General features: G+C 43.2%; 1 long non-coding RNA gene across 1 annotated transcript; it reads left to right on the top strand.

Annotated features, from left to right (window-relative positions):
• Positions 1-278: 278 nt before the first annotated feature.
• On the top strand, positions 279-22201 carry LOC138886494 (uncharacterized). Its single transcript, XR_011405271.1, has 2 exons — positions 279-965; positions 21482-22201. It is a non-coding gene; the product is annotated as an uncharacterized lncRNA (long non-coding RNA).
• Positions 22202-22765: the final 564 nt, after the last annotated feature.

Consider the following 22765-nt stretch of genomic DNA (forward strand, 5'->3'; position numbering starts at 1 on the left):
TTATTTTAACATGATATTTGAAAATACCAAAAATAGGTATGTTTTAATGGTTAGTCTTATTTTAATAGTTATTTTACTTAAGTAGGATTAATTAATAAATGAGATCGTATTTTTAGTCTCGTTCGTGGAGAAAGAATAAAATTTGGGCTCGAGCAACCCATTTTTAGGCCTAATTTTTGGACCTAGCCCATAATTCCTAGGCCCATACCCCTTAACCTAAATATAACCCTAAAACCCTAAACCTATAAAAGGAGCTAACCCCTACACCTAAAGGGATCAGCCGAAAAAGTGCAAAAAATATAGATCCATTGTCTACAAGACAATCCGCCGTTTCTGACCTTGGAGGACCCCCTCATTTTGGTCTTGAACTGCTTTTCACCTTCTTCTCGAGGAGCCAACCAAATTCATCCAAAAAACTCCATTAAATCTTACACTTGAGAAACACCAGTGACCCTCCCTTACCTCAACACCTGCTAACCAGCTCCAAAACCTCACCAAAACACCCATAAAACTAACCCCAAAAGCCACCTAAAAACCAGATCTAAACATCCATGAAACCTATCTTGAAGCAGTCTCAAAGCAACCTCCCAAAAGCCAGTAAAAATACACCAAACTTCACCTCTTAAAACCAGCAAAACCAGCCCAAAAATTAGCCAAAAACTCAGCAACTCTCGCCCTTTTTTTAGCCAAAAAAGACGAAAAATCCAGCTCCAAAAATAACAGCAAATTAGCTGCGAAAATAGTAAAAAAAGCAACAAAAAGTTAGCTGAAAATCAGCAACAAACCCAGCTGCAAAACGCCACCACAAGTTCGAGTCGGGTCGATAATTGTCTCTTCGAGAAGTTCTATTCGAGTTTCTCCGGTGTGGTTGTTACCGTTGTTTAAGTTTGGTTGCCGATTCATTTTTCAAGCTTTGAACGTGACTGGAAATTCTATCAAATAAATATAAAGTTTCAATCCTTAAGGTTCGTCTCTATTTTGTCTTGATTTTTTTTAATAGCTCCAAGTGTTGAAATCTGTATTTGTCATTATGTTTCCTTAATTAATTTAATACTTGATTCGATTGTTTTCAATTTCTGATTTTTACTAGATACTACTGTGCTTAAAAGCTTCTGTGTGCATAACTTGGTTGAGAAGTTTGGGAGATGATGTTATTTTGTTTAAGATAATTGGGCCATCAGGTGATTTCCTAATTTGGTCCATGGCTTATTAGTAAGATTGAAAGATTTTGGCTCGTAGGTGTTTCAATTTGGTCGAAGATTAGTAAGTTGAAACTTGGGCTTGAGAATGATATATCGATGAGTGCTCTAACAAATGGACAATTGTTCTTGCTACGTGAAATTTTATACGGAATCAATTTTAGATCAATTTTTTTTACAAATAATAGGTCATGACGGTTTGGTTTGGTCATATTATTAAAAATGAGAATTGGACTTAAATAAGTTCAAATTGACATGCCTAACATGATAGGCCAGTAAATAAGCTAGCCACCCTTTACTTAAGTAATATATTTTGTTTCATCCATAATAACCGCCATAATTTTTGGCCTCAATAATCCTAAATTTAGTAAATGAACAATTCATGAACATCGTAACTTGTTTTAGGCGCGATTAATAATAACTCATCATGGCTACGGGTACGGTTCTTGTGACGTAGTTGTGATTTGTAATTGCTAAAATTCGGGGGTACATTTCATGTGGCCCGGCTCTAATTTCCAACAAGGTTAAATAGGACGTGTCGTGAATCACGGGTGCATTTCATGTAGCGTGGCTCGCGATATGTTTTAAATAACCTTGAAATAATTCCTGAAATATTAAAAGCGGCTAAAAAGTTAAAAGGGCACGTAGGTTTAAAATGTGTTTTAAAATCAGATAAATATGCCAATAATAATAGTTGAGCGACAGTGCTAAAACCACAGAACCTGGAAATGCCTAACACCTTCTCCCGGGTTAACAGAATTCCTTACCCGAATTTCTATGTTCGCGGACTGTAAAACAGAGTCAATCTTTCCTCGATTCGGGATGTAAAACATGTGACTTAGGACACCATAAATTATCCCAAGTGGCGACTTTGAATTTTAATATAAACAATCTTGTTTCGATTGTCACTTAAATTTGAAAAAAATCCCTTATACCCCTTTCAGGGGTATTAAAAAGGAGGTGTGACACCAATAATTAAATAACAACAGAATTGAATAAGCAGAAGGCTGCACTGTAAAGTTTTAATAATACTGCTAATACCAATCCATAACAAATCTACCCAAGACTGGTATCACAACTTCACAGACTGTCTAGGAGTACTACAAATAAAGGTCTGAAAGAAATAAATACAACATTGTCTCTGAAAATACATGTAAGAAAAAGGAATAGTAGATAGAAGGAGATGCCAAGGCCTGCGGACGCCTGCAGGACTACCTTGGGTCGCCTGATGAATAAGAAACAACAATCTCACTGCGGTCCGAAGTCTATAGCAATGAGATATGCACAAAAGAGTGTAGAGTGTAGTATCAGCACAATCGATCCCATGTATTGGTAAGTGTCTAGCCTAACCTCGGAGAAGTAGTGATGAGGCTAGGACCAGACTACTAAATAAACTTGTGCAGTTAAATCATATACGTCAGAAAAGAAGAACAGTAATGTGCAGTTCAATAACAGAAGAACAACAAATAAATATGAGGATCACCACAGTTCAATTGAAAATAGGAAAGGGAGATCATGTTGTGGGGTACAACAAGTATCAATAGGAAAACAACAATTAAATGTAGAGAAACTGTAGCTCAGTTATCAATAAAAATCAGGAAAACAAATACAAGTGCACGACATCACCCATTGTGCTTTAACACTCTCTCACCAAAATAATACACGGCATCACCCTTCGTGCTTTAACACTCTCTCACCAAAACAATACACGGCATCACCCTTCGTGCTTTACACTCTTCCTCACCAAAGCAACAAACACAAGGCAAACAGGGTAAGGGAATATATAACATCAAAATAAAATCAAGTAACAATAGAAAATCAGTAAATAAACGTAAAGGATAACATAACTCAATTATCAGCAAGAATAAGGAAAATCAAGGACAAGTGCACGACATCACCCTTCATGCTTTTATTCTCGTCCTCACCATAAGAATCAATATAAACTGCACGGCATCACCCTACGTGCTTTTACTCTCATCCTCACCATAAAATCAATATAATCGGCATGGAATTGTACATCGTGCGGCACGGCATCACCCTTCGTGCTTTACACTCTTCCTCACAAAATCATACACGGCATTACCCTTCATGCTTTAACACTCTTCCTCACCCAAACAACAATCACAAGAAATAAGGGCAAGAAAATAAATGAAATCCCAATAAAATCCCGGCAAGGGAACAATAGTACAACAATCAAATCACAGCAAGGGAAACGATATCAAAACAATAACATCCCGGCAAGGGAGACAATATCATGATTCTCTCTCTCCTTACTTCTTTCACATTTACTTCACAACTCAATTCACAACTTGAGCCAATGCTCTATAATGTTCAACAATTCTATTCTTAACTTGAGCCAATGTTCAACAATTCAATTCTCAACTTGAGCCAATGCTCTATAATGTTCAACAATTCAATTCTCAACTTGAGCCAACGCTCTACCATGTTCAACAATTAACAATAATACTTCCACAAGTCATATTCCTCAATAGAAATTACCATATAGAGCATGAACAGTACGAAACGGAGTAACATTAATCATAGTATAAGACTCACGAGCATTCTTGATACCAACGTATAAATACTCGTCACCATGCCTATACGTCGTACTCAACAAATAACACATAGAAAATAGGACACAACTCCTAATCCCTCAAGCTAAGGTTAGACAAAACACTTACCTCGATGCCACGAACACAATTCACGTCACGACCCGGATTTCCCACCATCGGGTGTCGTGATGGCGCCTACTATCGGAGCTAGGCAAGCCAAATATTTAAAACACCTTTCCTGCTTTCTTTCAAACAATATAATAAACGAGACAAAATCTAAGCGGAAGACTTTAAATCTAAAGCAACTGAAAACCAAAAGTGCGGAAGTTTGAACCAAAATGCTACCCAGAGTCTGGTGTCACTAGCTCACGGACTACTACAGAATACTACAATCAATGTCTGAAGGGAAAATACATCATGTTTGTCTGATACAAGATAAACAACAAAAAAAACATGGAAAGGGACTTCGGCCTGCGAACGCCAGCTAGGCTACCTCGAGAGTCCCTGGACTGAAGATAGCTCCCAGAAGTCCTACTGTTGCGGTCCGTAAGCTGCTCCCTGATATGTGCACCAAAAATGTACAGAGTGTAGCATCAGCACAACCGACCCCATGTGCTGGTAAGTGCCTGGCCTAACCCCGGCGAAGTAGTGACGAGGCTAGACAGTACCTACCACAATTAACCTGTACAGATATATATACAACAAGTGCAAGAAAACAATAACAAGATAATACAAAGTAAAACTGGGAGGGGACATGCTATCGGGGAGTAACAGATAAAAATGAAATATCGGAGATAAATAGAAGAAACTCCGGTTTCCATGATATATATAAATATATATATATATATATAGTGGACGGCGTGCCACACGATCCCATAATATCATATATAAGTGGACGGCGTACCGCACGATCCCATAATATCATATATAAGTGGACGGCGTGCCGCACGATCCCATAATATCATATATAGGTGGACGGCGTGCCACACGATCCCATAATATCATATATATAAGTGAACGGCGTGCCACACGATCCCATAATATAGATCGTAATATCTGACTTCATATAATAGACCCTTCAGGGGAGAATAACAACTCAATACCTTTAACCCGGCAAGGGTACAGCTAACAGCCCAAAATATCCCGACAAGGGAGAATATATATATTAGTCTACACATCCCGGCAAGGGGGTATTCACAACACATTCTCCTTTTAAATCATTCTTCCTCAACCGTTCACATTATATGAAACTTATCAAATAAACAAGGAGCTTGTGTCACATTATTCGAATTAAAAGCAATCAAGACTCACGGTCATGCTAGACTCCGGTGCATAGATAACCGTCACCATGCCTATACACCGTACTCCACATTAGCAAGTAGCAAATATCATCCTAATCCTATTCCCTCAAGCCAAAGTTAGAACAAACACTTACCTCGAATGCTCCAAACTCAACTCACGCTTCTAGTATAGCTTTACCTCTTGATTCCACCACCAATCCGCTCGAATCTAGTCATAAGTTACTTAATCACATTAATAATTACTAAATGAATCATCCCCAATGCATGAAAATAGATTTTTCAAGGTTTTTCCCAAAAAGGTCAAAAATACCCCCGGACCCACGTGGTCGAAACTCGAGGTTCGGACCAAAACCCGGTTACCCATTCCCCCATGAATCCCAATAGATGATTTGTTTTTAAATCGGACCCCAAATTGAGGTCCAACTTCTCAATTTGTAGAAAACCTAGGTTCTACCCAAAACACCCAATTTTCCCCATGAAAATCTTTGATTTGAAGTTGAAATTATGTTAAAAGATGTTAAGGAATAAAGAAATTAAGTTAGAAATCACTTACCAATCGTTTTGGAGAAAAAAAGTTGTTTGGAAAATCGCCTCTTAGGTTTTGGGTTTTTGAAAAGTGAAAAATGACTGAAATTTTCCGAACTTGTATACCTTTCTGAGGACCTGGCGCGGACCGCACAAAAATGTGTTGCGGCCGCGCCGAGTGGGAGAAAAGTGGGGCTTCTCTGAACCCTTCCAGCGCGGACCGCACTGTTTTAGTGCGCGGCAGCGCTGGCTAACCTGAAACCCTAGCCCTCAGACTCAGCCACGCGGACCGCACAAAAATGCATCGCGGCCGCGCGGCTCCAGCGTGGACCACGCGGATATGACCGCGGCCGCGCTGGTGTCTGCAATACCTGAACCTGCATTTTCTTAAGTCCAAGACCTCCCGGGCCCCATTCAAAACTCACTCGAGCCCTCGGGGCTCCAAACCAAACATGCACACAACCTTAAAAACATCTTACAGACTTACTCGTGCGATCAAATCGCCAAAATAACATCATATACATAGGATCAAGCCTCAAACACATGATTTTCTTTCTTCAACTTTCATAACTCAAACTCTCCATTTTTAGTCCGAAACACGTCATATGACGTCCGTTTTTAGCCAAACTTTACAGATAGTGCTTAACACATATTTAAGACTTGTACCGGGCGTCGGAACCAAAATACGAGCCCGATACCTATATTTTCTAACTCCTTTTCATTTCAAATTTTCATATCAAATTTCAGAAAAACAATTTCTTTCAAAAATTCATTTCTCGGGCTTGGGACCTCAGAATTTGATTCCGGGCACACGCCCAAGTCCCATATTTTTCTACGGACCCTCCGGGACCGTCGAATCACAGGTCCGGGTCCGTTTACCCAAAATTTTGACCGAAGTCAACATTATGCATATTAATACCAAAATTCATCAAATGTTTCACATAATTCACGTATTCTAACATAAAAACTTTCCGGCTACGCGCCCCAATTGTGCACGCCAATCGAGGCAACTAAAAGCGAGGTTTTCAAGGCCTCGGGAGCACGGAACAAGTAAGAATTACGGTGATGACCCCTTGGGTCATCACATTCTCCACCTCTAAAACAACCGTTCGTCCTCGAACGGACAAAAGAAAGAAGTACCTGAGTCGGGAAATAAATGAGGATAACGGCTCCGCATATCGGACTCGGACTCCCAGGTCGATGCCTCAGGAGGCTGACCTCTCCACTGAACACGCACCGAAGGAAAACTCTTCGACCTCAACTGTCGAACCTGCCGGTCTAGAATAGCCATCGGCTCCTCCTCATATGACAGATCCTTGTCCAATTGGACAGTGCTGAAATCCAACACGTGCGATGGATCTCCGCGATACTTCCGGAGCATAGATACATGAAACACGGGATGCACAGCTGACAAGCTAGGTGGCAAGGCAAGTCTATAAGCCACCTCTCCCACACGATCAAGAATCTCAAATGGACCGATGAACCTAGGGCTGAGCTTGCCCTTCTTCCCAAATCTCATCACGCCCTTCATAGGCGATACACGGAGCAATACCCGCTCACCGACCATGAAAGCAACATCTCTGACCTTGCGGTCTGCATAACTCTTCTGTCTGGACTGAGCTGTACGAAGTCTATCCTGAATAATCCTGACCTTGTCCAAGGCCTCCTGAACCAGATCCGTACCCAATAATCGAGCCTCTCCCGGCTCAAACCATCCAACTGGAGCCCGACATCGCCTGCCATACAACGCCTCATACGGAGCCATCTGAATGCTGGACTGGTAGCTGTTGTTGTAGGCGAACTCTGCTAAAGGCAAAAACTGGTCCCACGAGCCTCCAAAATCAATGACACAGGCTCGGAGCATGTCCTCAAGAATCTGAATAGTCCTCTCGGACTGACCGTCCATCTGGGGATGAAATGTTGTACTCAACTCAACCTGGGTGCCCAACTCTTGCTGAACCGCTCTCCAGAAATGCGAGGTAAACTGCGTACCCCGATCCGAAATGATAGATAGCGGCACCCCATGAAGGCGAACAATCTCCCTGATATAAATCTCGACTAACCTTTCGGACGAATAGGTGGCTGCAACAGGAACAAAATGCGCTGACTTGGTCAGCCTATCAACAATGACCCAAACTGCATCAAACTTTTTCCGAGTCATCGGGAGTCCAGTAACGAAATCCATCGTAATCCTCTCCCACTTCCACTCGGGAAGTGCAATCCTCTAAAATAGACCACCGGGTCTTTGATGCTCGTACTTAACCTGCTGACAATTCAAACACCGAGCCACGTGCGCAACGATGTCTTTCTTCATCTTACGCCACCAATAGTGCTGTCTCAGATCCTGATACATCTTCGCGGCGCCCGGGTGAATAGAATACCGAGAACTGTGGGCCTCCGCTAAGATCAACTCTCGAATCCCATCAACATTGGGCGCACAAACTCGCCCCTGCAATCTCAATACACCATCATCATCTAAGGTTACTTTCTTGGCACCTCCACACTGCACCGTGTCTCTCAAGACACACAAATGGGGATCCTCAAACTTCCGCTCGCGGATACGCTCTAATAGTGAGGAACGAGCAACCGTGCAAGCTAACACTCTGTTAGGCTCAGAAATATCCAACCTCACAAGACGATTGGCCAAGGCCTGAACATCCAAAGCAAGCGATCTCTAGCTGACTGGAATATAAGCAAGACTACCCATGCTGGCAGACTTCCTGCTCAATGCATCGGCCACCACATTGGCCTTCCCCGGGTGGTATAAGATAGTAACATCATAATCCTTTAGCAACTCTAACCACCTCATCTGCCTCAAATTCAACTCTTTCTGCTTGAACAGATACTGAAGACTCTTGTGATCAGTGTAAACCTCACACGTCACGCCATATAAGTAATGCCTCCAGATCTTCAGGGCATGAACAATGGCTGCCAACTCGAGATCATGAACCGGATAAGTCTTCTCGTGGATCTTCAACTGCCTCGAAGCATAAACAAGGACCTTGCCTTCCTGCATCAACACCGCACCAAGCCCAATACGAGACGCATCACAATAGACCGTATATGGCCCTAAACCTGTGGGCAGAACCAATACCGGTGCCGTAGTCAGAGCCGTCTTGAGCTTCTGGAAGCTCACCTCACACTCGTCCGACCACCTGAACTGGGCACCCTTCTGGGTCAATCTGGTCATAGGGGCTGCAATGGATGAAAACCCCTCCACGAACCGACGGTAGTAACCTGCTAACCCTAGGAAACTCCGAATATCCGTAGCTGAAGCTGGTCGAGGCCAGTTCTTGACTGCCTCTATCTTCTTCGGGTCTACCTGAATACCTGCTGCTGATACGACATGACCCAGGAATGCGACCGAACTCAACCAAAACTCGCACTTTGAGAACTTAGCATACAACTGACTATCCTTTAGGGTCTGAAGGACCACTCTGAGGTGCTGCTCATGCTCCTCCTGACTGCGGGAGTATATAAGAATATCGTCAATGAAGACTATCACGAACAAGTCCAAATAAGGTCTGAACACTCGGTTCATCAACTCCATGAACGCTGCTGGGGCATTAGTCAATCCAAATGACATGACCAAAAACTCATAGTGCCCATACCGAGTGCGAAATGCTGTCTTAGGGACATCAGACGCCCTAATCCTCAGCTGGTGGTATCCAGATCTCAAATCTATCGTTGAAAACACCCTCGCACCCTAAAGCTGGTCGAATAAATCGTCGATCCTCGACAGTGGATACTTATTCTTAATTGTAACCTTGTTCAATTGCCGATAATCGATGCATATTCTCATCGAACCATCCTTTTTCTTAACAAAAAACACCGGCGCACCCTAAGGCGAAACACTGGGTCTAATGAAACTTTTCTCAAGCAAATCCTGCAGCTGTTCCTTTAACTCTTTCAACTCCGGCGGGGCCATACGATATGGCGGGATAGAAATGGGCTGAGTGCCCGGGGCCAAATCAATACAAAAGTTGATATCCCTGTCGGGCGGCATACCCGGCAAGTCTGAAGGGAAAACCTCAGGAAACTCCCGAACAACGGGCACAAAATCAATAGAAGGGGCCTCCGCGCTAGAATCACGAACATACGCCAAGTAGGCCAAACATCCCTTCTCGACCATACGCCGAGCTTTCACATACGAGATAACACTGCGGGTACAATGACCAGAAGTCCCTCTCCACTCTAAACGGGGTAAATCCGGTAAGGCTAAGGTCATGGTCTTGGCATGGCAATCCAAGATAGCATGGTACGGGGATAACCAATCCATCCCCAATATAACATCAAAGTCGACCATGTCCAAAAGCAACAAATCAACACAGGTCTCAAGACCCCCAAACACTATGATACAAGAACAATGAACTTGGTCGACCACAATAGAGTCACCCACCGGTGTTGACACATAAATAGGAATACTCAACGAGTCACTAGGCATAACCAAATAGGGTACAAAATAGGACGACACATATGAATACATAGATCCGGGATCAAATAGCACAGAAGCATCCCTATCACAGACCAGAATAGTACCTATAATCACAGCATCTGATGACTCAGCCTCTGGCCTGGCTGGCAAAGCATAACAACGGGGCTGGGCCCCACCTCCCTAAATCATATCCCTGGGACGATCTTCTGCTGGTTGACCCCTACCTCTAGCGGTCTGAGCTCCACCTCTAAAACCTCTACCTCCACCTCTATGTCCTCTACCCCCGCCTCTAGCTGGCTGGGCAGGCTGTGGGGCAACTGGTGCCTGGTTCATTGGGCGAGAACCCTGCTGCTGCGAGCTGCTGGAAACTCGAGGGCAATATCTGGCAATGTGACTCACATCGCCGCAAGTATAACAAGCCCTCGGCTGCTGAGAATAACGAAGTGGTGGTGCACTGATAGGTGTTGATGGTGAACTGAAGAGCTGCTGGTCAGAATATTGCGGCTGAGAACCACGACCACCTGGTGTACCATGAGAAGCCTGGAGAGCTGACTGAAAGGGCCTCGAAGGATGGCCTCTACCATAAGAATCCCTACCTCCAGACGAGGTACCACTGAATCTACCAGAATGACGGGGCCTCTTATCAGACCCATGACCACCTCCCTGAGCAAGTGCCATCTCTATCCGGCGGGCACCATCTGTCGCCTCCTGAAATGAAATCTCACTACCGGCACTCATGGCCATTTGAACACGGATCGGCTGGGCCAACCCATCAATAAACCTCCGCACCCTCTCTCTATCGGTGAGGAGTATCACAATGGCATGACGAGCAAGATCAATGAACCGGGTCTCATATTGGGTGACCGTCATAGGACCCTGCTAGAGACGCTCAAACTGCCTGCAAAGAGCATCTCGCTGAGTAACTGGAAGAAACTTCCCTAGAAATAACTCTGAAAACTGATCCCAGGTTAATGATGGAGACCCTGCTGGCTTGGCTAAACAGAAATCCCTCCACCACGTCTTGGCGGATCCTGCCAGGCGAAAAGTGGCGAAGTCGACCCCATTGGTCTTTACAATGCCCATAGTCCGTAGAACCTCATGACAGCTGAATATGAAATCCTGAGCATCCTCTGAGGGGGTGCCCCTATATGTGGTTGTGAAGAGCTTGGTGAAACGATCAAGCCTCCACAAAGCATCCGAGGACATAGCCGCACCATCGCTGGACTGAGCCGCAATACCTGGCTGGGCTGCACAGCTGGCTGAACTGCCACAGCTGGCTAAACTTCTGGAACCTGAGCTTGAGGAGCTACTGGCTCTGGAGTACGAGTATCGGGAGTCTGAACTCCTCCCCCAGCCTGAGATGTGGCTGGAGCTACGGGAAGCAAACCCGCTCTAGAAATGCCCTCCATAAAGCCTACCAGTCGGACCAAAGCATCCTGAACCACTGGAGTGGCTATAAAACCCTCTGGGACCTGAGTTGGGCCCACCGGAACAGCTGGGGCTGAAACCTCCTCCTCAAAATCGACCTGAGGCTCCGTCGCTGGAAATGCTGCTTGGGGCTGAGCTCTGCCCCGGCCTCGGCCTCTGGCACGGCCTCGGCCTCGCCCTCTGTCCCTAATAGGGGCTCAGGCTGTTACGCGGTAGAGGAGGAAGCACGTGTCCTCGCCATCTGCGAAAGAACAGAGTGGAAAGACAATCAGTACTTGAGAAACAGAATCGCACGACAAGAATGAACAAGGTGAAGTTTTCCTAACTCAGTAGCCTCTGCGGGATAAATACAGACGTCTCCGTACCGATCCCTCAGACTCTACTGAGCTTGTCCGTGAGTTGTGAGACCTAAGTAACCTAGTGCTCTGATACCAACTTGTCACGACCCGGATTTCCCACCATCGGGTGTCGTGATGGCGCCTACTATCGGAGCTAGGCAAGCCAAATATTTAAAACACCTTTCCTGCTTTCTTTCAAACAATATAATAAACGAGACAAAATCTAAGCGGAAGACTTTAAATCTAAAGCAACTGAAAACCAAAAGTGCGGAAGTTTGAACCAAAATGCTACCCAGAGTCTGGTGTCACTAGCTCACGGACTACTACAGAATACTACAATCAATGTCTGAAGGGAAAATACATCATGTTTGTCTGATACAAGATAAACAAACAAAAAAAACATGGAAAGGGACTTCGGCCTGCGAACGCCAGCTAGACTACCTTGAGAGTCCCTGGACTGAAGATAGCTCCCAGAAGTCCTACTGCTGCGGTCCGTAAGCTGCTCCCTGATCTGTGCACCAAAAATGCACAGAGTGTAGCATCAGCACAACCGACCCCATGTGCTGGTAAGTGCCTGGCCTAACCCCGGCGAAGTAGTGACGAGGCTAGACAGTACCTACCACAATTAACCTGTACAGATATATATACAACAAGTGCAAGAAAACAATAATAAGATAATACAAAGTAAAACTAGGATGGGACATGTTATCGGGGAGTAACAGATAAAAATGAAATATCGGAGATAAATAGAAGAAACTCCGGTTTCCATGATATATATATATAGTGGACGGCGTGCCACACGATCCCATAATATCATATATAAGTGGACGGCGTGCCACACGATCCCATAATATCATATATAAGTGGACGGCATGCCACACGATCCCATAATATCATATATAAGTGGACGGCATGCCACACGATCCCATAATATCATATATAAGTGGACGGCATGCCACACGATCCCATAATATCATATATTTAAGTGGACGGCGTGCCACACGATCCCATAATATAGATCGTAATATCTGACTTCATATAGTAGACCCCTTCAGGGGAGAATAACAACTCAATACCTTTAACCCGACAAGGGTATAGCTAACAGCCCAAAATATCCCGACAAGGGAGAATATATATATCAGTCTACACATCCCGGCAAGGGAGTATTCACAACACATTCTTCTTTTAAATCATTCTTCCTCAACCGTTCACATTATATGAAACTTATCAAATAAACAAGGAGCTTGTGTCACATTATTCAAATTAAAAGCAATCAAGACTCACGGTCATGCTAGACTCCGGTGCATAGATAACCGTCACCATGCCTATACACCGTACTCCACATTAGCAAGTAGCAAATATCATCCTAATCCTATTCCCTCAAGCCAAAGTTAGAACAAACACTTACCTCGAATGCTCCAAACTCAACTCACGCTTCTAGTATAGCTTTACCTCTTGATTCCACCACCAATCCGCTCGAATCTAGTCATAAGTTACTTAATCACATTAATAATTACTAAATGAATCATCCCCAATGCATGAAAATAGATTTTTCAAGGTTTTTCCCAAAAAGGTCAAAAATACCCCCGGACCCACGTGGTCGAAACTCGAGGTTCGGACCAAAACCCGGTTACCCATTCCCCCATGAATCCCAATAGATGATTTGTTTTTAAATCGGACCCCAAATTGAGGTCCAACTTCTCAATTTGTAGAAAACCTAGGTTCTACCCAAAACACCCAATTTTCCCCATGAAAATCTTTGATTTGAAGTTGAAATTATGTTAAAAGATGTTAAGGAATAAAGAAATTAAGTTAGAAATCACTTACCAATCGTTTTGGAGAAAAAAAGTTGTTTGGAAAATCGCCTCTTAGGTTTTGGGTTTTTGAAAAGTGAAAAATGACTGAGAATTTCCGAACTTGTATACCTTTCTGAGGACCTGGCGCGGACCGCACAAAAATGTGTTGCGGCCGCGCCGAGTGGGAGAAAAGTGGGGCTTCTCTAAACCCTTCCAGCGCGGACCGCACTGTTTTGGTGCGCGGCCGCGCTGGCTAACCTGAAACCCTAGCCCTCAGACTCAGCCACGCGGACCGCACAAAAATGCATCGCGGCCGCGCGGCTCCGTTGTGGACCACGCGGAAATGACCGCGGCCCCATTCAAAACTCACCCGAGCCCTCGGGGCTCCAAACCAAACATGCACACAATCTTAAAAACATCTTACGGACTTACTCGTGCGATCAAATCGCCAAAATAACATCATATACATAGGATCAAGCCTCAAACACATGATTTTCTTTCTTCAACTTTCATAACTCAAACTCTCCATTTTTAGTCTGAAACACGTCATATGACGTCCGTTTTTAGCCAAACTTTACAGATAGTGCTTAACACATATTTAAGACTTGTACCGGGTGTCGGAACCAAAATACGAGCCCGATACCTATATTTTCTAACTCCTTTTCATTTCAAATTTTCATATCAAATTTCAGAAAAACAATTTCTTTCAAAAATTCATTTCTCGGGCTTGGGACCTTAGAATTTGATTCCGGGCACATGCCCAAGTCCCATATTTTTCTACGAACCCTCCGGGACCATCGAATCACAGGTCCCGGTCCGTTTACCCAAAATGTTGACCGAAGTCAACATTATGCATATTAATACCAAAATTCATCAAATGTTTCACATAATTCACATATTCTAACATAAAAACTTTCCGGCTACACGCCCGAACTGCGCACGCCAATCGAGGCAACAAAAAGCGAGGTTTTCAAGGCCTCGGGAGCACAAAACAAGGAAGAATTACGGTGATGACCCCTTGGGTCGTCACAATTCAAGTCTCTACTATCGCTTTACCTCTTGATTCCACCACCAATTTGCTCATATCTAGCCACAAGTTACTTAATTACATCAATAAATGCTAAATAAATCAATACCAATGCATGAAAATGAGTTTTCTAAAGTTTTACCCAAAAAGTCAAAATCGCACCTGGGCCCACATGGTCAAAACTCGAGGTTCGAACCAAAACCCGATTACCCATTCCCCCACGAACTCAAATATATAATTTATTTTAAAATCGGACCTCAAATTGGGGTCCAAATCCCATATTTTTGAAAAACCTAGGTTCTACCCAAAACACCCAAATTCCCCCATGAAAATCATTGATTTTGAGTTGAAATCATGTGAAAAGATGTTAATGATTGAAGGAAACGAGTTAAAATTGACTTACAATCGATTTGGAAAAAGAGTTGTCTTTGAAAAACGCCCAAGAGTGTTTTGGTTTTGAAAGAGTGTGAAAAATGGTTGAAATGCGTCTAAGTTATGGATTTACAAGTCTCTGATGTCGCAATTGCGACCAGGGTTCGCAATTGCGAACCCCTCAGAAAATTGGACTTTCGCATTTGCTATCCATTCAGCTTTCCAGTCACCATCGCATTTGCGAGAGACCGTTCGCAAATGCGAAATCGCATTTGCGAGAAAACAGTCGCATTTGCGACTCAGGCTGCTAGGTCCATTCTTCGCATTTGCGAAAGTTTGTCTCATTTGCGAGCTCGCATTTGCGAGCCAGGCTTCGCACTTACGAAGCCTGCAGACCTGATCACACCAGCTGAAAACCTGCAATTTTCCAAGTCCAAAATCCACCGCGTGGCCTATCCAAAACTCACCCGAGCCCCAGAGCTCCAAACTAAATATGCACACCAACCTAAAAACATCATACAAACTCGCTCGTGCATTAAAATCACTAAAATAACATCAACAACTATGGATTTACCATCAAAATCATGAAATTTCTTAAGAACTTGAAAATTCCAATTTTCTAAAAAATGATCTTATTCACGTCATTTCAAGTCTGTTTCTTACCAAAATTCACAAACTTATCTTAAATCACATATAAGATCTGTACCGGGTGCCGGAACCAAAATACGGGCCTGATACCATCAAGTTTTAAACACATTTCATTTCCAAAACTCATAAATAATTCCAGAAAATAATTTTCTTTAAAAAATTTATTTCTCGGGCTTGGGACCTTAGAATTCAATTCCAGGCATACGCCCAAGTCCCATATTTTCCTATGGACCCTCCGGGACTGTCAAATCACGGATCCGAGTCCGTTTCCCCAAAATATTGACCAAAGTCAGCTTAATTCATTTTGAAGTCTAAATTCATCATTTTTCACAGATTTTCACATAATAGCTTTCTGGCTACGCGCCCGGACTGCCCACGCAAATCAAGGTGATGCCAAAAGAATTTTTTGAGGCCTCAGAACACAGAATTTACTTTTAAAACAAGTGATGACCTTAGGTCATCACATCCTCCACCTCTAAAACAACCGTTCATCCTCGAACAGACAGAAGAAGGAAGTACCTAAGTCGGGGAAAAGATGGGGATAACGGCTCCGCTTATCAGACTCGGACTCCCAGGTCGATGCCTCAGCGGGCTGACCTCTCCACTGAACACGAACATAAGGAAAACTCTTCGATCTCAATTGACGAACCTGCCGATCTAAAATAGCTACCGGCTCCTCCTCAAAAGACAAGTCCTTGTCCAACTGGATAGTGTTGAAATCTAACACGTGGGATGGATCGTCGTGATACTTCCGAAGCATGGATATATGAAACATTGGATGCACGGTCGATAAGCTCGGCGGCAACGCATGTCTATAAGCCACCCCTCCACCTCGATCAAGAATCTCAAATGGGACAATGAACCAAGGGCTAAGCTTGCCCTTCTTCCCAAATCTCATCACGCCCTTCGTAGGCGACACTCAAAGCAATACCCGCTCACCGACCATGAATGTCAAATCATGAACCTTGTGGTCGGCATAACTCTTTTGCCTGGACTGAGTTGTACGAAGCCTATCCTGAATAATCCTAAGATTGTCCAAGGCATCCTGAACCAGATCCGTACCCAACAACTGAGCCTCCCCCTGCTTAAACTATCCAACCGGCGACCGACACCGCCTACCATACAAAGCCTCATAAGGATCCATCTGAATACTCGACTGGTAGCTCTTGTTATAGGTAAACTCTGCTAAAGGAAAAAACTGATCCCACAAGCCTCCAAAGTCAATGATACAAGCTCGGAGCATATCCTCTAAAATCTGAATGGTCCGCTCGAACTGCCCATCCGTTTGAGGATGAAATGATGTGCTCAACTCAACCCGTGTGCCCAACTCTCGCTGAACCGCTCTCCAAAAATATGAGGTAAACTGTGTACCTCAATCCGAAATGATAGACTCGGGCACACCATGAAGACGAACAATCTCCCGGATATAGATCTCGGCTAACATCTCGGAAGAGTAGGAGACTGCCACATGAATGAAATGTGCTGACTTGGTCAGCCTATCAACAATAACCCACATTGCATCGAACATCCTCTGAGTCCGTGGAAGTCTAACAACGAAGTCCATAGTGATACGCACCCACTTCCACTCAGGAATCTCAATCTTCTAGAACAAACCACCAGGTCTCTGATACTTGTACTTAACCTGCTAACAATTCAAACACCGAGCCACATATGCAACAATGTCCTTCTTCATTCTTCTTCACCAATAATGATGTCGCAAATCCTGATACATCTTCGCGGCACCTGGATGAATAGCGTACCAGGAACTATGGGCCTTCTCTAAAATCAAATCTTGAAGCCCATCCACATTAGGCACACAAATTCGACCCTGAAATCTCAAAACTCCATCATCACCTAAAGTAACCTGCTTGGAACCTCCGTGCTGCACCGTGTCTCTAAGGACACACAAATGGGGATCATCATAATGTCGATCACGGATATGCTCGAATAAAGAAGATCGAGCGATTGTGCAAGCTAACACATGGATGGGCTCAAAAATATCCAACGTCACGAACTGATTGGCCAAAGCCTGAACATCCATGGCAAGCGGTCTCTCACTGACCGGAATATAAGCAAGACTGCCCATACTGGCTGACTTCCTACTCAAAGCATTGGCCACTACATTGGCCTTTCCTGGATGATATAAGATGGTGATATCATAGTCCTTTAATAGCTCCAACCACCTTCTCTGCCTCAAATTTAGCTCCTTCTGCTTGAATAAATATTGAAGACTCTTGTGATCCGTGAACATCTCACATGCCACATCATACATATAATGCCTCCAAATCTTCAACGCGTGAACAATGGATGGTAACTCCAAATCATGAACCAGATAGTTCTTCTCATGAATCTTCAACTGGCGTGAAGCATAGACAATGACCTTGCCATCCTGCATCAACACCTCACTAAGTCCAATACGGGATGCATCACAATAAACTGTATAAGGCCCTGAACCTATGGGCAAAACCAACACTGGTGTCGTAGTCAGAGCTGTCTTGAGCTTCTGAAAGCTCGCCTCACACTCATCCGACCATCTGAACTAGGCACCCTTCTGGGTCAACCTGGTCATCGAGGTTGCGATAGATGAAAACCCCTCCACAAATCGACAATAGTAGCCTGCCAATCCCACGAAACTCCGGATCTCTGTAGCTGATGTTGGTCTAGGCCAGTTCTTGATTGCCTCAATCTTCTTCAGATCAACCTGAATACCCTCTGCTGATACAACATGACCTAGGAATGCAACTGAACTCAGCTAGAACTCAAACTTTGAAAACTTAGCATACAACTGACTATCTCTCAAAATCTGAAGAACCACTCTAAGATGTTGCTCGTGCTCCTCCCGGCTGCGGGAATAGATCAAAATATCATCAATGAACACTATCACGAATGAATCCAAGTTAGGCCTGAACACTCAGTTCATCAAATCCATAAAAGTTGTTGGGGCATTTGTCAACCCGAATGACATCACCAAGAACTCATAATACCCATACCGAGTGCGGAAAGCTGCCTTAGGGACATCGGATGCCCTAATCCTCAATTGATAGTAGCCATATCTCAAGTCAATCTTCCAAAATACCTTGGCACCCTGAAGCTGATCAAACAAATCATCAATCCTCGGCAATGGATACTTATTCTTGATTGTAACCTTGTTCAACTGTCGGTAATCAATACACATCCTCATCGATCTATCCTTTTTCTTAACAAACAACACCGGCGCACCCCAAGGCAAAACACTCGGTCTAATGAAACCCTTTTCAAGCAAGTCTTGCAACTGCTCCTTCAACTCTTTCAACTCAGGCGGGGCCATGCGATACGGCGGGATAGAAATGGGCTGAGTTCCCGGAGCCAAATCAATGCAAAAATCAATATCCCTGTCGGGTGGCATACCCGGTAGGTCTAAAGGAAATACCTCAGGAAACTCACGAACAATAGGCACAAAATCATGAACATACTCCAAATAGGCCAAACACCCCTTCTTGACCATACGACGAGCCTTCATATATGAGATAACACTACGGGTAGAATGACCAGGAGTTCATCTCCACTCTAAACGAGGTAAGCCCGACAAGGTTAAGGTCACAGTCTTAGCATGACAGTCCAAGATAGCGTGGTAAAGTGATAGCCAATCCATCCTCAATATGACATCAAAATCAACCATATCCAATAGCAACAAATCTACATGAGCCTCAAGACCCCCAATCACAACTATGCATGAACGATGGACACGATCTACCACCATAGAATCACCCATCGGTGTAGACACATAAATAGGAGCACTCAAAGAATCACTAGGCATGACCAGATACGACGCAAAATAAGATGACACATAAGAGTATGTAGATCCTGGATCAAATAAAACCGAAGCATTTCTACTACAAACCAGAACAATACTTGTACCTTCACCTCTAATACCTCTACCTCTACCTCTAGCTGACTGAGCGGTCTGAATGAGTCCCTCAATGAACCTTCTCACTCTCTCTCAGTGGGAAGTATAAGAAGAGCATGACGGGTCAAAACATTAAACTTGGTCTCGTACTGAGTAACAGTCATAGAACTCTGCTGGAGACGCACAAACTGCCTTGGGTAGATCTCTCTCTGAGTGACAAGACGAAACTTCTCCAGAAATAGCTGAGAAAAATGATCCCAAGTCAAAGCTGATGACCTAACTGGTCTAGCCAAACAATAATCTCTCCAACAAGTCTTGGCGGATCCAGACGAGTGAAAAGTAGCAAAGTCGACCCCATTGGTCTCCATGTCCCCATGTTCCTGGGAACCTCGTGACAGTTGTCTAGATAATCCTGGGGATCCTCAGAAGATGCACCGCTGAAAGTAGTAGTGAAGAGCTTGGTAAAACTTATCCAACCTCCACAAAGCCTCTGAAGACGTAGTTGATCTATCACCGGTCTGTACTGTTGCTCAGCTAAAGAAGCGGTAGGTGACCTCACCATTCGCAAAAGGACAAGTGTAGAGGTCTCAATTTAGGATTGAGAGAACAAAATCGCACGACAGAGAAGAATAGAAGTGAAACTTTTCCTAACTCTGTAGCCTTTGAGAATAAATACAGACGTCTCCGTACCGATCTCTCAGAATCTACTAAGCTTGTCTGTGAATTGTGAGACCTATGTGACCTAGATCTCTGATACCAGCTTGTCACAACCCAAATTTCCTACCCTCGGGAGTCGTGATGACACCTACTAGTGAAAGCTAGGCAAGCCAACCAACTGAACTATTTACCTTGTTTTCATTTTTTAATCCGATAACAGTTAAGAGCCAACAATTAAATAACAACAGAATTAAATAAGTGGAAGGTTGCATTCTAAAGTTTTAATAATACTGCTAATACCAATCCATAACAAATCTACCCAAGACTAGTGTCACAACTTCACAGACTGTCTAGGAGTACTACAAATAAAGGTCTAAAAGAAATAAATACAACACTATTTATGGAAATACATAAAAGAAATAGGAATAGTAGATAGAAGGAGACGCCAAGGCCTGCGAACGCCTGCAGGACTACCTCGGGTCGCCTGATGAACAAGAAACAACAATCTCACTGCGGTCCGAAGTCTACAGCACTGGGATCTGCACAAAAGAGTGCAGAATGTAGTATCAGCACAACCGGCCCCCTATGTGCTGGTAAGTGCCTAGCCTAACCTCGACGAAGTAGTGACGAGGCTAGGACCAGACTACCAAATAAACATGTGCAGTTAAATCATATACAGCGGAAAAGAAGAACAATAATGTACAGTTAAGTATGGGAGGGGGTAACATGCTGCGGAGACATTGAATAATAACAGAAGAACAATAAATAAATATGAGGATCACCACAGTTCAATTGAAAATAGGAAGGGGAGATCATGTTGCGGGGTACAACAAGTATCAACTAGAAACCAGCAATTAAATGTAGAGAAACCGTAGCTCAGTTATCAATAAAAATCAGGAAAACAAAGGCAAGTGCACGGCATCACCCTTCGTGCTTTAACACTCTCACCAAAATAATACACAGCATCACCCTTCTTGCTTTAACACTCTCTCACGAAAACAATACACGGCATCACCCTTCGTGCTTTACACTCTTCCTCACCAAAGCAACAAAACATAAGGCAAATAGGGTAAGAGAATCTATAACATCGAAATAAAATCAAGTAACAACAGAAAATCAGTAAATAAACGTAAAGGACAACATAAGTCAATTATCAACAAGAATCAGGAAAATTAAGGACAAGTGCACGGCATCACTGATGATAGGCTATAATTATGTATTTTAGTCGTTTATTACACTCAAATTTACTGCACTTTAATTGAGTTTGAGCTTTAATCGCTAGTGTCTTGCACTAATTGTCTGTTTTATGCCTTGTAGGAGCGATTACGAGCTATGTAGATGTTACGAAATGAATTCAAGTGATTTGGAGCTTTGACTTCTGAGTAAAACCCCAAGGAATTAAGCCGGGATCGTATTCGGGGATTTACGGATGATAGAGCAACAAAACGAAGAATCGAGTAGGCATATTATGCACTGTCTAGTAAAATGCACATAACTTTTCGCTCAGAAATCCATTTGGGCTACACAATATATAGTTGGAAATCTAACTCAAAGGGCTACAACTATTACGTTTTAAGTTTTTTTAATTTCAAAACGTAACAGGATGCAAAACGCGGTTGAAACCGCGAACGCGGACCTGACGCGGACTGAAACAATAGACTTGCCAAATACCGCGCCCGGGCCGCGGCCGTGGACGTCCAATCCTGGAAACTTGTCCTTTTTCGCATAGGAGAAGGTATAATAGTTTGTGCCCGACCCTACTTGGTATATATACATGGAAAAATGGTATTTTGAGGGGAGGAGATTAATTTTTGACACAGATTCGACCTAAGGAAGCAGAGATACAATAGGAGCAAGGAAGAGAATTCTTCTACGAGTTTTTCCTTCCTCTTCCTATTTTTTTCATTGTTGGTTATGACTTTTAGTATTGTAGTTTTACATACTATTATGAATAACTAATTTGTTATCTAGGGTTTTGATAGAAGCTTTTGTAGGATAAATTCTTGTTATGTTTTTATATAATTGAGCCGTTGGATTTCTCTACTTGTTCAAATACATGTTTACTGTTGTTGATTGAATGGACATCGATTGACTGTGCTTATTTATTATGTGTTGCTTGAGAAAGGATACATATTTAGGTGATTGTTGAACAACGTCACTCCTAACGTATGTGAGAAATCAATACATCGGGTTTAAAGGTAGGTTTAGAAATAACAAAGTCTTGACGTGGCCATAGTGAGTGGTTAGATAAAGCCAACTAGCATAGTTCGAGAGAATATGTCTAGTAAATTGTTGTAGTTGCTCGAGAGAGAATTAAAGCATCTAAAGTGCTCATGATTAGTAGAGAATACATTAGCAAAATATTAGGGAACATAGCTAGAAGGATTCTGACAATTGGGGAAATCATAACTCTAGATCTCCTTAATTTAGTCTCCAACACTTTGTCTCGTTAGTTGATAATTTTACCATTTTCTAGTATTTGCTAGTTAATTAGTTAGAAATATAGATCTCAATCTTTATAATTTAGAAAATTGTTCAAACTTGTGTTTTTAGTGATATTAAACAGATATAGCCAAGCCTTAGTTCTCTATGGGATTTGAC

Source organism: Nicotiana sylvestris, chromosome 2 (genome assembly GCF_000393655.2).
Source record: "Nicotiana sylvestris chromosome 2, ASM39365v2, whole genome shotgun sequence".
Classification (NCBI taxonomy): domain Eukaryota; kingdom Viridiplantae; phylum Streptophyta; class Magnoliopsida; order Solanales; family Solanaceae; genus Nicotiana; species Nicotiana sylvestris.